Source organism: Fukomys damarensis, unplaced genomic scaffold, assembly GCF_012274545.1.
Source record: "Fukomys damarensis isolate Sample0158 unplaced genomic scaffold, DMR_v1.0_HiC HiC_scaffold_35, whole genome shotgun sequence".
NCBI classification, from domain to species: domain Eukaryota; kingdom Metazoa; phylum Chordata; class Mammalia; order Rodentia; family Bathyergidae; genus Fukomys; species Fukomys damarensis.
In genome coordinates this window covers 47,328,438-47,341,529 of record NW_022900947.1, presented here as the reverse complement: position 1 = coordinate 47,341,529, position 13,092 = coordinate 47,328,438, and the positions used below count along the sequence as shown (strand labels likewise).

At 34.6% G+C, this 13,092-nt stretch overlaps 1 protein-coding gene and 1 pseudogene across 7 annotated transcripts in view; one reads left to right on the top strand and one right to left on the bottom strand.

The window, feature by feature from the left end:
- Adgrl3 (adhesion G protein-coupled receptor L3) overlaps nucleotides 1-13,092 on the bottom strand; it is an 811,341-nt gene that overhangs the window by 284,807 nt on the left and 513,442 nt on the right. The window lies entirely within an intron of this gene.
- Nucleotides 11,285-11,410, top strand: LOC117284277 (annotated as a pseudogene).

The following is a 13,092-nucleotide window of genomic DNA, read 5'->3' as shown; positions in this document are numbered from 1 at the left end:
TCCACTACTCCTTGCTCTCTGCTTCATGGCTGCCCATACGTGAACTGTTTTTCCTCCCTGGCCTTTCTGCCATGACTTCTCTGTGGTGAAGCCTGGATAACATGGACTGAAACTTCCAAACTGTGAGCCAAAATAAACATCGCCTCTTTTAAGTTTAAGGTGCGAGGTATTGGGTCCCAGGGACACGCAAGTAACTAGGACAGTTAATAATTACTTTGGGGATTCCAATGCCATTATAAGCTGCTATCCAGATTTGTCTTTGAATCATATCAAGGAAATGAATTGATTCAGAAGTTCTGCATAACTCTCAGTTGCTACTGAATTACCACACATGCATTTAAAATGGTCATTTGGCAATCTGTACAGAGCTTTATAATACTCAATTGTTCATTCCATCCTATTTCAGAAGAAGCAATAGAACACACCCTAACCTTAGAAGGGAAATAAGATTAACCAGAGATGTTTCTCCAGGAAGCTGTGAAGAGGAATGACATGGGGGGTGTTATGGAATATTAAAGGTTTGCTGTGAAAATCTCTTCAGGCCTCTTAGTCAGCATCTGTAACTGAGATTTGCTGGAACTTTATTCACAGTGCAGACTTCCCCCAGGGCTCACACTTTCTGTTACAATCAAACCCGAAACTGAAGTGTGTTCCCTTCAGTTCCAACAGTAATCTTCCTTTTACCTTCTGTCCTATCTACTTATTTTTATTTAGTTAGTTTTCAAGTGTTAATCTCTTTTTCAATTCTTTCACTTGGCACATAAAAATTGTATATACCTATGGGACACCATACGATGTTTCAGAACATAGTCCCAATCAGAAAAAGCCCACATAAACCCTCAAACATTTACTAATTTATGGTAGAAACATTCAAAATCCTTCTTTTCTATATTTTTAATCATAATTTATAGTCACCCTACTATGTAATGGAACATTAAACTTATTTTTAAAGTGAACTCAAATGTTAAGACTCTATAAATGGACTTGACTTAATTTTAAAAACAAACTACACAAGATCGATTAAAATGGTTTGATATTTCATGTAGAGAAATTATGTACTAGAAAGTTCTAGCTGGTTTTCTGCACTATAAACTCACCGAAGAATATAGATGCTTATGTTAATTCTTTCTTAGTATCCATTACAAAGGGCTTTTGTTTTGAACAAGTTAGATATGGGCTCAAATCTTGCCTTTAAGTGTACTAGTTATGTGATCATGTGCTTTATAATATAGCTTAACTTTTTAAAATACTCAGTTTCTTTATATGTAAAATGAGAAGAATAAAATCATGCAGATCACTGAAAAAGTTATAATTTTAGTAGCTGTTGCTCTGGTCACAGAATATATCTGTGTTATGCCTGATTCTGAGAATGAAAAGACCACATGGTATCTGAGAACCACACCATCACGATACACTGTTGAAAATTAAGTACATGCAGAGTGAAGAAAAAAAGATGGGAAACAGCATTATTAGCTTTGTGATGAATCGTTATAGTTAAAGTTGATTTGTTGCATCTTGTTCCCAAAAAAGTAAGAAAACTTTTTTTAATGTCACATTTACAGAGGAAGTGATTAATTTAATGCAAAGAACTTATAAATGATGGAATCTATTTTCAACAGTTAAATAGATCTTCAATCATGGAACCTACATCATACAAGCAGTAAAACAGTGGCCACCTGCACAGAAATTATAGTAGGTGCTCCTGCACGGTGAGGATGGGTACTACAACATCTAGTCATTCTAACTACTTTAATATTTGATTGCACACACATATACAAACACATATAAATACCATGTATATAATATCTATATCTTTACCTATATTTGGATACATATTCTTATTTGTAGAAATAGATGCTTGCTGATAAAACCATGGCTGGATATCATATTATAAAGGATGTATTATTAGCCTCATAATTTTTTCACTTCACCCCCCCCCTTTGTACTGGGAATCGAACTCACGACCTTGTGCTTGCAAGGTAGGTGCAATGCCACTGAGCTAAATCCTGGGCTCCCTTCTCCCTTATTTTTATTAGTCTTTCTAGTTTTCATTTATGGGCTTCATTTTATGTACCAATACAAGCCAGTTTAAACTTGCTCTGGAGTTTCTGAAGTGACGAAAGTATTCTATATTTTGATTTATACATTTATGTCCTATTAATTTCACTTAAAAGTATGGCCTCAATGTGCATGCACTTAGCTATAAATGTCTCTAGTTTTTCTTTATGGCCGAGAAAATACCATATAGTTTCTCTGCTGTGATAAACTAAAATTGTAAATAAGGATCAAAATGTATAATTGATATTATGTAATAGGAAGAAAAGGTCTAAAAGTCCAGGGGAATTGGGAAGGATAGGGGAAAGGTAAGAAGGAAAAATATGATAAGGAAAAAAATGGAAACAAAGTCTTTGTAAATAGGAAAGGGTGGAGGGGGTGAAGGAAGGGTAGGGGTGTGGGGAAAAAATAAGAACCAAAATACATCATGTAAAGGTACAAGATCCCAATGCTGAAAATAACTATATTGTATACCTAAAATGTACCAATAAAAAAGGAAATATTCTATATCTTGATTATAGTCATGTATTTATACTTATTTAAGTCTATCAAAATTTGATGAACTCTGTATTAAAATGAGTGAATTTTAAGGACATAAATAATACATGCATCATTAAAAATGGAAAATTTATTTTTGAAATAGCATTAGATATTACTAAAGAAAATCACATATCATAAACTTAAAGTTTTTAAATCCTTTTTCTCTTCAATACAGAAGAATCATTTAAGTAAATAGGTGAAGACTTCAAAATAAATCTATTTTCATTATGACTAAATTGAGAATTCTTGAATATGAAATATTTACTCATCAATAAACCAACATGTTTATCTCACATTCTGGCTGTTTTTCTTGTATACAGTGATAAAATAAAGATCTTTTAGTTATCATGTAACAAAGTCCATCCTATTTTTTAGGAAGCTGAGAGGCTCTCAGATTCAAATTTTGATACCAACCGAGAAATTAAAAATTACAAGTTTGTCAAAGTGTAATAAGGAAGAATTAGAACATTTTTTGGATCAAAACACTAAAGTTTTGCATATTCCTTCATTGTTTTATGTATGCTCGTCCCAATATTTCTCCCCCAGATTTATTTCAAGTCTGTATCCCCAACTGGATGGTCGGGATACATTTTTTGGCAGGAATTATATGTTACATCTCTGCAGAGTTTGGGCAAATAACCTCACTCCAGACAGACAGAAAGAAGGAAGGAAGAGTGAGACAAATGTTGACCAAATGCTATCACATTCCCAAATTCACACACTGCTAGTAAGGAGAGACTGGCCATTTTGAGAACAACAGCCAAACCAACGAGTCATTTCCTTTTGCATGAATGAAAATAAGTATCAGTAAAACCACAACATTAGCACTCTACAGATAAACTGTACGTATTATCCAGCTAGTATATACCACTATTTTAGGTATGTATTATTTTAAGTTTCAAAGGAAAATCTCTGGTTTTCAATTAAATAGCTATACACTGCTAATATCATTGTGCTAATATCAACAGATGTGTTAGCATACTTATTTTTCTGGATTATTTTTGGATGGCCTAAAAATATTATGTTTAGCATGTAAGGAAAGAAAATTCCTTTCAGGGAAGTAAATTTTTTAAATACCATTTCAAAAGCTCTACTGTTTCTTTCAAAGCAAGGTTTTTTTCTCTAAAAATGTTACATTAAATTAAAGTTAACAAGAAAGTTTTCAATAAAACCATTAATAACCAAGCATAACATGAAGGAAGTAGTCCTTGTAGTATGTTTAGTTGTTATAAGAAGTCTCTAGGCCTGGGGATTTAGCTCAGTGGCACCATGCCTTCCTCATAAGCCTAAGGTCCCAAGTTCAGTTCCTGGTACAAAAAAAATTCTTTTTTCTGATGATGTTAAGATAGCTCTGCGGTGATCTTTTATTTGGTTAGAGAGAAGGAAAGTGACTGAAAATAATTTGACTTCATTCAGATCATCTATGGCAGGAGAGATCCTGGAGTAGAGGCTCCTAGACCTCTGGCCACGACTGGAAATCAGTGATACCATCAGCTATTGGGCAGCCAGGGTGAACAGGTCCTGTGCTTGTGAGGAAGGCAGCAGAACCACTGAGCTAGATCCCTGGCTCGTTTAGGTCTTTAAAACACCTTGTTTACATGAATTGCATCAAGGAGTAGAATTGTTGAAGCTACTTCTGCAGTTTTTGCATCATTTTATAAATGACCAAGGTTTAGGCAGAAGGGAAGAAAGGAAGCACAGCAGAATTTAAAACGGTGAAAGAAACATTTTGTTATAATTTATTGTAAAACAAGATTTGTCTGCACATATAGTTTCTACCCACATATTCACTCTCTTTCTAGGAAGAATAAAATCTGAATACTTCCACAGACTTCTCTTCATATGTTAGAGGACACCGGTAATGTCTCCCTCTTGTTTTCCCTTTTAAGGTCCCTTATTTATTAACTGTTGGTCTACCTATCCATTTGGTTATATTGAGCACTTACATGTTTCCATTCATTATTCTGAGTACTTTATAATTATTAACTCATTTTTCTTAACAAACCTAAATATAATTTCCCTTTCATAGGTGAGGGTACTGAGATTCAGACAAGCCCATTAAGTTGCCAAAAATCATGCACCTACTAAATGCAAGAGCCATTTTTTAATCTAAGGCATCAACGCTGTAGCCCTTACCTAAATATCCCAATCCTTTGATCTTTCATGAAGCTGATCATAGTTCCCACAATTATACACCATCCAAGCATCCTCTTCTGGACCAGCTCTCCCCATTTTCCTAAAGCTGGTGCCCAGAGTTTCCGGACACCATCCAAAATAATCTGACCCAATAAAAACAGAATGAAAACGTTCACCCTTATTCTATGTATTATTATTATTAATGTAGTTGAAGACAATATATATCTTTCTCATCCCATACCCCAAACAATTATTACAAATTGAATGCATAGTCCCCCAAATCCTTTGACTATTTGGGTCCTGTATTTCCAGCCTATTGCAGAGACCAACGAAAAAGCAAGTCATTATTTAATACGTATTTGTGGTCTGAAAAGAAAGCACTCTTTCTGTTCACATGATAACTGTCAAGCAGAGTCTTCACCTATTATAATTCATAATAAGCAAGTCTAAACACAGCATTTTACATATCTTTGTATTAGAATACATGTTTTAAATTTAAGATCATTGTTATAGGCTTGTACTTGTAAAGTACAAAGATCATTGTAAATCCTTGTACTTGTGAGGCATGTGAGGTGCTACTCAGCTAAATCTCTGACCGGATAGAATTCCCTACTTAAGATTTATTATTATTTGGTAAATTTTACAAAATTTAGAAATTTTTGACTTGGAATGACTTGACGTTTAAGTGGTTTTCCACCATTACTAAATCTGTTTCTTATCTATGGAACCCAGGTTCTTAATTTATCTCCCACCATTCAGTAAAATATTTTTTCACATAATAAACACTCACTCCATGTTGAATAAATAAAACCAGACATGTGGAGTGTGGTCAAATGTCAAAGAACCTCTATTGAAAGGCTCTGTATAGAATCTTCCAAAACTACAATTTTACAAAATATCCCTCACCACTAACAAGTTTTCTTGGCTTTAATAACTCTGAGTACATCCCATTCAGATGAGAATCATTTCTGACACGTATAAACAGACATAAGAAACCATCTCTTTTTCTCATTGAAAACAACCCCTTTAGGTCTACAGGAGTTGAATATATACAGTATTTGGTAACCCAGTCTCCCTGACTCAAACGATACTAATATTGGCATCACAAAAGAATAAAGTAAAGCGACGTCACCCACTGCAGTCATAGATCCCAAAAGAAGTTCCCAAGCCCATTAAGCCAACAGTGTCAAAAGGGCAAGGTTAGCCCCTGCTTGGCCCTAAGGCAGAATGGTTACCATATTTAAATACTCTGATAATTGTGTTTTTATACTACTGTATCAAATATCGCACGACACTCTAAAGCTTAGAGGACAGAAGCAAATTCCTGGTATCGCCACTTCTAGTCAGTGGAGCCCAAGAATATTTTTCTTACAAAAATTCAGACCTCTCAAGTGGGCTTATTACACAACAAACTCAGTCATAGTTAGAAGAAAATATCAGCAGTGACTATGGGATTCTCTCCAAATACGGATTTCCTAGTGCTTGAATTAAGTTGTCTTTGGTTCTACAATGAAGGAGACTAGCACATTCAGACTGTATCTATCAATATTTCTGGGCTAGAAAGCTCATGTAATTCCACCTTCCTCGGTGAGCAGTCTGACACCTTTACTGGAAGAGTCTTCTTCTTCTTTTACTTTTCAATCATAATGAATTTGTTATTAAAAGATGATTGCTGTTTCCCTGTCGTTAAAATAAGGTTCTATTTTCTACCATGCAGCTGCTTTCGGTTTAAGGAGGAAAAACACCAGGGAAATTGCAGTCATCGCCCTCCACATTTTTTTAAAAAAATGTGTGTACTTATCTTTAATATTCTTTTCAAACCCAAAAGCTAAATGATTCTAAAACAAATTTTCTTATAATTTGACCGTTTTTTTCCCATTTGTCAGAGGCTCACTGTGTTTGCGGATGACTACCGATAATACGTTCAACACTTCTCATTAAAACTCATGTCTTGAAGTCTTGCTCAATATTGCTAACTAACTTCTTCATTATCATAAGCATGCCTCTAAACTACACTACTGGCCCAAGATTTTTTAAAGGAATAAACAAAATCACGTACTACAAATATGCGTGCAGCTGCTCATTGTTCACACAACTCCACAAACAATGGCCAAGCACTACAGATGGAAAGAATGAATTTTATTCTGTCCTGTTAATGAAGGAAAGGAACCTAGTAGAAGCTGTGCACACGATAAATAACAGCTCACGTACTCAGGATGCAGCCAACTGTGCTTCTCTTGCTAGAGCTCACTTGGATACCCAGCCCAGCTGCAGCCATGTCCTACTCATTCCATTTCAAGTAACGCACTCAACCACCTCGATTCTAAAAAGAATGCTTTAGAATTAAAACGGCCCAATTCTAGCACAAGTTCATTTTAATTCATTTAAGGTCTTGAGTCAAATGAAGAATCTGCTAAATAGTTGCCGACAGAGTAGATTGTATAGAATCGGAAAACCTAATTGTGTAAAATGAGAAAACTTGGAAGTCCTCTGACTTTATTCAGAAAAAAACACTTAAAAATCTGAAAATAGATAATCATGATAGATAAATAAAACAAGACACTGACCTATCTATCTTTTAGTTGTTTTTTTTTCTTTTTCCTTGTTTAGAAATGCTTATATTTCCCAAGGCTTGTGTTCATATTTATAATATTTTATTGGTTCCACTACTTCACACTACTTGAAACAGGTATAATTTTAAAATTTCTTTATATTCTAATTAGAATATGTAGCATATGAATAAATAACTCAAAGTTCAAGCAACAAGAATCAAAGGCTGAATTTTCACTTATAATTTGAGGAAGAATTAGCATAAAACTGAAAGAACTAGTGGTAACTAAAGAAAGATCTTCAGAACGGCCAACCATGACTCACTCTTGTCACTAAGCCCATTATTTCTAGGGTCAAACTCTAGAGATGAAAAAGTGGAGGGGGACGTTGACATATGGAAACATTTTCCTTAAAATAGTTATTAAATGAGACAGCACTTTCTCATCCGATTCTAAAAATTAAAATGTTACAACATTATGACAGTCCTCTTTAACCATAACAGAATATTCAGTTCAACAGATTCACATTTGAAAATGTGCTTTTAAATTTTATGGTCTTAACTTGGGTCAAGGTAGACACACGTTTCTGTCTCAAAGAGAAAAGTCAGAGCAGTAGGTGGCCAGAACAAAGTGAGTCTGCACATCAGGCTGACTCAGGGTGGCAGGTTCTCCACCTTCCCTGAGCCCTCAGTTGGCACAGCTGAGGACCATTCACACTGGCCATGAATAGCCAGAATAAATGAGCACGGTCAGAAAGAGTGATCGGTCTCCAAGTAGCAGCATAGCGTTTCAAAGAAGCTCTTCATCTGTCCATGTTTAGGGAAATCGGTGGGAATGGATGGACGAAGCCATCCATCATGCATTTTATACTAGGCACTGGCACACTTGGAAAAATTGTAAACATCAATGAAAAATTCACTTAAATTTTTCAGTATGAAACATAACTTTTGGTTAAGAAATGGAGATCTGAGGTATTGGCTGTGATTTAATCTGTCTTCTTTTCACCCCCTCCCCACGAACACACCAGGAACAGTTGCAAGGTACTGTGTGATTGCCTATAGTCTCACAGCTCTTCTCACCGTGCTAATTTATTCCAGCCATTCAAGGTGAGGATAAATGGCACCCTGCCTTGCCAGGACAAGCTCATGAAGGGACATGTCCATACTGGATCAGGGCCACTATTCTTTTCTGACACCCATACAGACAATAATCCTGTGAGAACACAAAACAGGACCATTCAAGAAAACAAAGTGATGCTCGTCCCTGCCAGAGCAGCGTAAGCCCACAGAGAGAAATATGCTCAACAGATTCCTAATGCAGAAAGACAATTATGCATGCTGAGATATAAATCCCATTTACATTTTAATAATCTAGGGGAATTATTCTTTTGCAAACCCAGAATCCCCTCACAAAAAAAATCAAAAAACTATTGCACGACCTCACTTCAAATATTCAGTTCTCATGGCTCTGATACGATGCAGTGTGGGAGGGTCAGAAAATTGGCATTTAACAGACTCTGGGGATAGGAGATTGAGAAACATCTACTTAAAAGCAGAAATAGTCACCGAATGTAAAAGTACAAAAGAACAGTGTAACACTTTTATTAGACCCTGTAACTCATACTGATACTGTAACAGCTACTGTTTGTACAGTAACTGAAACATTTTAGCAGCTTCTGGAAAATGTACCACTGGACTTCCCCCTGTTCCTGAAGTTTTGGAATCAATCCGAGGTGGGACCTGACAATGTGAATTTGTATGGCATTTTTCCTGAGTCACACTGAGAGCCTTTGCCCTGCGTCACCCTACCATATGAGTGCCTGTGCTATACTTACCTTTTATCATAAAAAGGAATAAGAAAGCAGGCTTTTAATTCCCCGCACTTAAAACCACTGATCACTAAAAGGAAATAATTTGCTTCTCAAAATAATTAAATAAAATTTTAGTAAAACATTTTAAGACTTCCTCCACACATGATTTTTAAGACCGTCCAGTAATGCTATTTATCAGTTCTTTGGTCCCGTCTCTTACCAACAGCTCCCACTGGCTTGTTTTTATGGCTCACAGTACCATACTCACTCCTCCCTAAGAAATATTCTTATGAACATAAAAGGATCACTTATTTAAGTAAGGTGAAATAAACAAAGGGAATAATAAAGGGTGAAAAGAAGGGGATAAGGGCATAGACGTCTTACAAATGAGAAGGGGACCAAGAGAGCAAAGAGGAAGTGAAGGGAGCAGGAAGGGAAGGAGAGATGAGTAGAATAAGGATATGCCACGCACAGGCACCTAGCAACCTTGGTGAATGTAAACATTTTATGCCGTAAAGATGAGCTTTCTTTTTTTTTTTTTGGTACCAGGGATTGAACTCAGGACCTTGTGTTTGTGAAGCAGGTGGTGGAAGCACTGAGCTAAACCCCCAGCCCAACATGAGCTTTGATGAATAATATAATATAATCAAGAATGAAAATGTGGAAAGTGGAATTAAAGGAGGCGGGAAGGGAAAGGGATTAAAAGAAGAAACAGTATGCATTATGTATATATACTCCCGAAGATGATGATAAATTGCATGTACTACAGACAGATATTAATGAAAATTAAAAAATTAATAATAAATACTTTGGATGGAGAATTTTACTTATTTCACTGATATAGCTAAACATTCAAAATTTTAAAATTTCATCTCTGATTAGAATGGTTGACTCTGTATCCAAATTCAATGTTGATACATTTACACTTAACAGTTTTCTTTCTAGGTTTTTTTCCTCGTTGATTTCTGTCACCACAAACTGGTGAAAGCGGATGGATTGAATTGTGTGAAATTCAGACGGAATGGAACAACTAAACTGTTTCGTAGGCCACCGTTTCCACTTTGGATTAGACACAATAAGACCATCCACACTTGTTGAGGCCTCCGTAATCAGGGGGGAGAAGCAGCTGCAGCAATGTTCGATATTTCCAAGAACTACACAGTCGGGCCCCTTGTCTGTAGTTCTGGTTTTCTTAGTCTCAATTATCCATAGTAAGCAATGATCCAAGAATATAAAGTAAGACACTCCAGAGACAAGCAACTCATAAATTTTTGAATACCCTCTATTCTAAATAGCATGACGAAATTTACTGCTGTACCACTCTGTCCTACCTGAGATGTGGATTTTCCCTCTGTTCTCAGATGTGGATTGTCCCTTTCCGCAATATACCCACACTGTCTACACTACCTGCCAGTTAGTCACTTAGTAGCACTCTTACTGTATGTCTAATTTATAACTTAAAATTTATTATAGAAAAGAATGCACAGGCAAAAGCAGTGTATATAGAATTTGGTGCTCTTGATGGTTTCAGGCAACCACTGGAGCTTGGACTGTTTCCCCCACGGAATAAAGGGGAATAAGCTTCAATTTTGTTTTTCTTTTCTTTTTTTTTTTTTTTATCCTTAGCCAAAACAAAATAAAACAAAGCCGAGAAATAAAGTAAGGCCATTTCTTGCAGTTTCATTTTGTAAATATTATTTTCGCATTTCATTTGTCCTAATCACAAGAGGGTGCCAATTATTTAGCTGAGTAACTGTCTTGAACACAGCTACAAGGTATTTTTATAGCCTTTCATAGAACTCATAGATTATTGTTCCTCTGTTATTGTGGTTTATTAAGTTAATGTTGAGAAATTTATTTCAAAAGTTTGAAGACTGAATGAATTTATTGCAGAAATTTGTTAAATCTCAAATAGAGCTCAAATCTGACTGCTTCATTTATCAAATATCAACTCACATAATTGATATATTAACATGTATGTTTAAAGCTAAAATTAGAGTTTGGGTCCTGTGCTTGCTAAAATATGTATAACATAAAATAAACATGGGCTTATATTATGTAAATTTTAATAACTTTTTAAAAGAAAAATTTAAACATATATAAAAGTAGGAAAATGTATAGTGATCTAAATGTCATATCATTTAAACAAGTTTTTAAAAATTAATGAAAAATTATGTTTAAAGAAGCATAATGAATCGCTTCTCGGCCTTTTGGCTAAGATCAAGCGTACTATCTGTCCTTATCAGTTTAAAAAAGCATAATGAGCAATTCTAATACCATCATGTATTTCTCTATACCTAACTTTAATAATGTACTTTTTAGCCTAACAATTGCATAAATAGTTAATGGGACAGTATACATCAATATAGTCAAGAAACGCTTTTTGATGCATTGTTTGGGGGAAAAACATTCTCATAGGAAGAATTTTTTGCACAACAATAACAACTTCCTTTTCTTTTAATACAGAGGCATGGATTACAGAATCATTTAATTTATATGAATTCAAGTAAATTAAATGAGATTTATATTATTATCAGCATGTACTATTTTCCATTTTCTGAATTCAGTTGAGTTTCTAACCATACTCTCTTCAATACATTCTTCCTGTAAGAAATTAAATGGATTTCCAATATATAATGTATACCTAGTCCTTTTGTGTAACAAAAATGTCATAAAATGTTTAAAATAACTTTTAAAAGGTACATTTTATTTTGTACCCTATACATTGTATAATAATACAGTACTATGCAAGCTATAGTGATATATATATATATATATAAGTCACTGTATTTTATGATTTATTAAAATAGTTTCAAAATAATTTTTATATTTCACTTTACCTTAATAGTTGACTTCAAACACTAACCATGATACATAATTTCACACCACTGAGTGATTATTTTTGATTTTCAATTTCTAATGTGTATTCAGTCCTCAAGTTCTACGTTTTCATGACATAAATCCTTTCAGATTAGATTATCTTATTTCAGTAGTAAATTAGCTAAAACTTCCCACCCTCATTTATATAAAATGTTCTTCCTTTTCACTGTTAGGTTGAGAATATTTTAGATTTTCTTAAACTGGGCATCTGAAACTTTACTGTGGTGTTTTTAATTCTTACCTATGGAATATGATTATCTACATGAATAGTCCTACTTATGCCATATTTCTCAAAACTTAAAAATCAGTTACACTTAAAGCTTTGATATCTGTTGGCCAATAAACTCAGTTGGGGACAATGGAGTGATGTTAGGGATGTCAGCAAAATGTAGTATCCCAAAGTATGCCCCTGTGGCACACTGATTACTATGAGCTAACAGCAACTAAGAAAAAAGGGACAAAATCAAATGAGACTCTGTTACAAACTGAGATTCCTTAATTCATAAATTTGCAATCCATATGCTGTGAAAATCTAAAACTTTGTGGGCCAGCAAGTGGCTTCATGTGATCAGTCATAGTCAAAATGTATGACGTAATTAAAACTAGTACCTAAAGTCACCTATAGACTATGTGTATAAGATGTGTGTGTGTGTGTGTGTGTATGTATATATATATAATATAAATGGATTTCATCTTTATATTTGGGTCTCATACCCAAGATATCACATCTTTGAAAATATTCCAAAATAAAATAAAAAGTCCAGGACTTTTACATAAGAGAGAAACAACCTTGACTAGAAAAGGGGGAATTCTGGCATAAAATCTATTCTTATTCATCATTTCATGTGCATTAATATTTGAGTTAGCATATTTTTCTCTGAAGGATCATTGATCACATAATATTTTCTCCACACTGACCATTGTTTTCAAAATCTCTGGTGATGATTGTCAGATTCACATCTTTAGCTGCAGCTGTACATTTTCCACTTAGACAATGGGACAGTTGTGCTCTTTTTTCCTTTCCTGTTTTACTATATATAACCTTTCACCAACTAAAGGACAACTCAATATCCTTCACTTTTAGAATATTTTCAACATTGTTATAATGAAGATTCTTGTGTA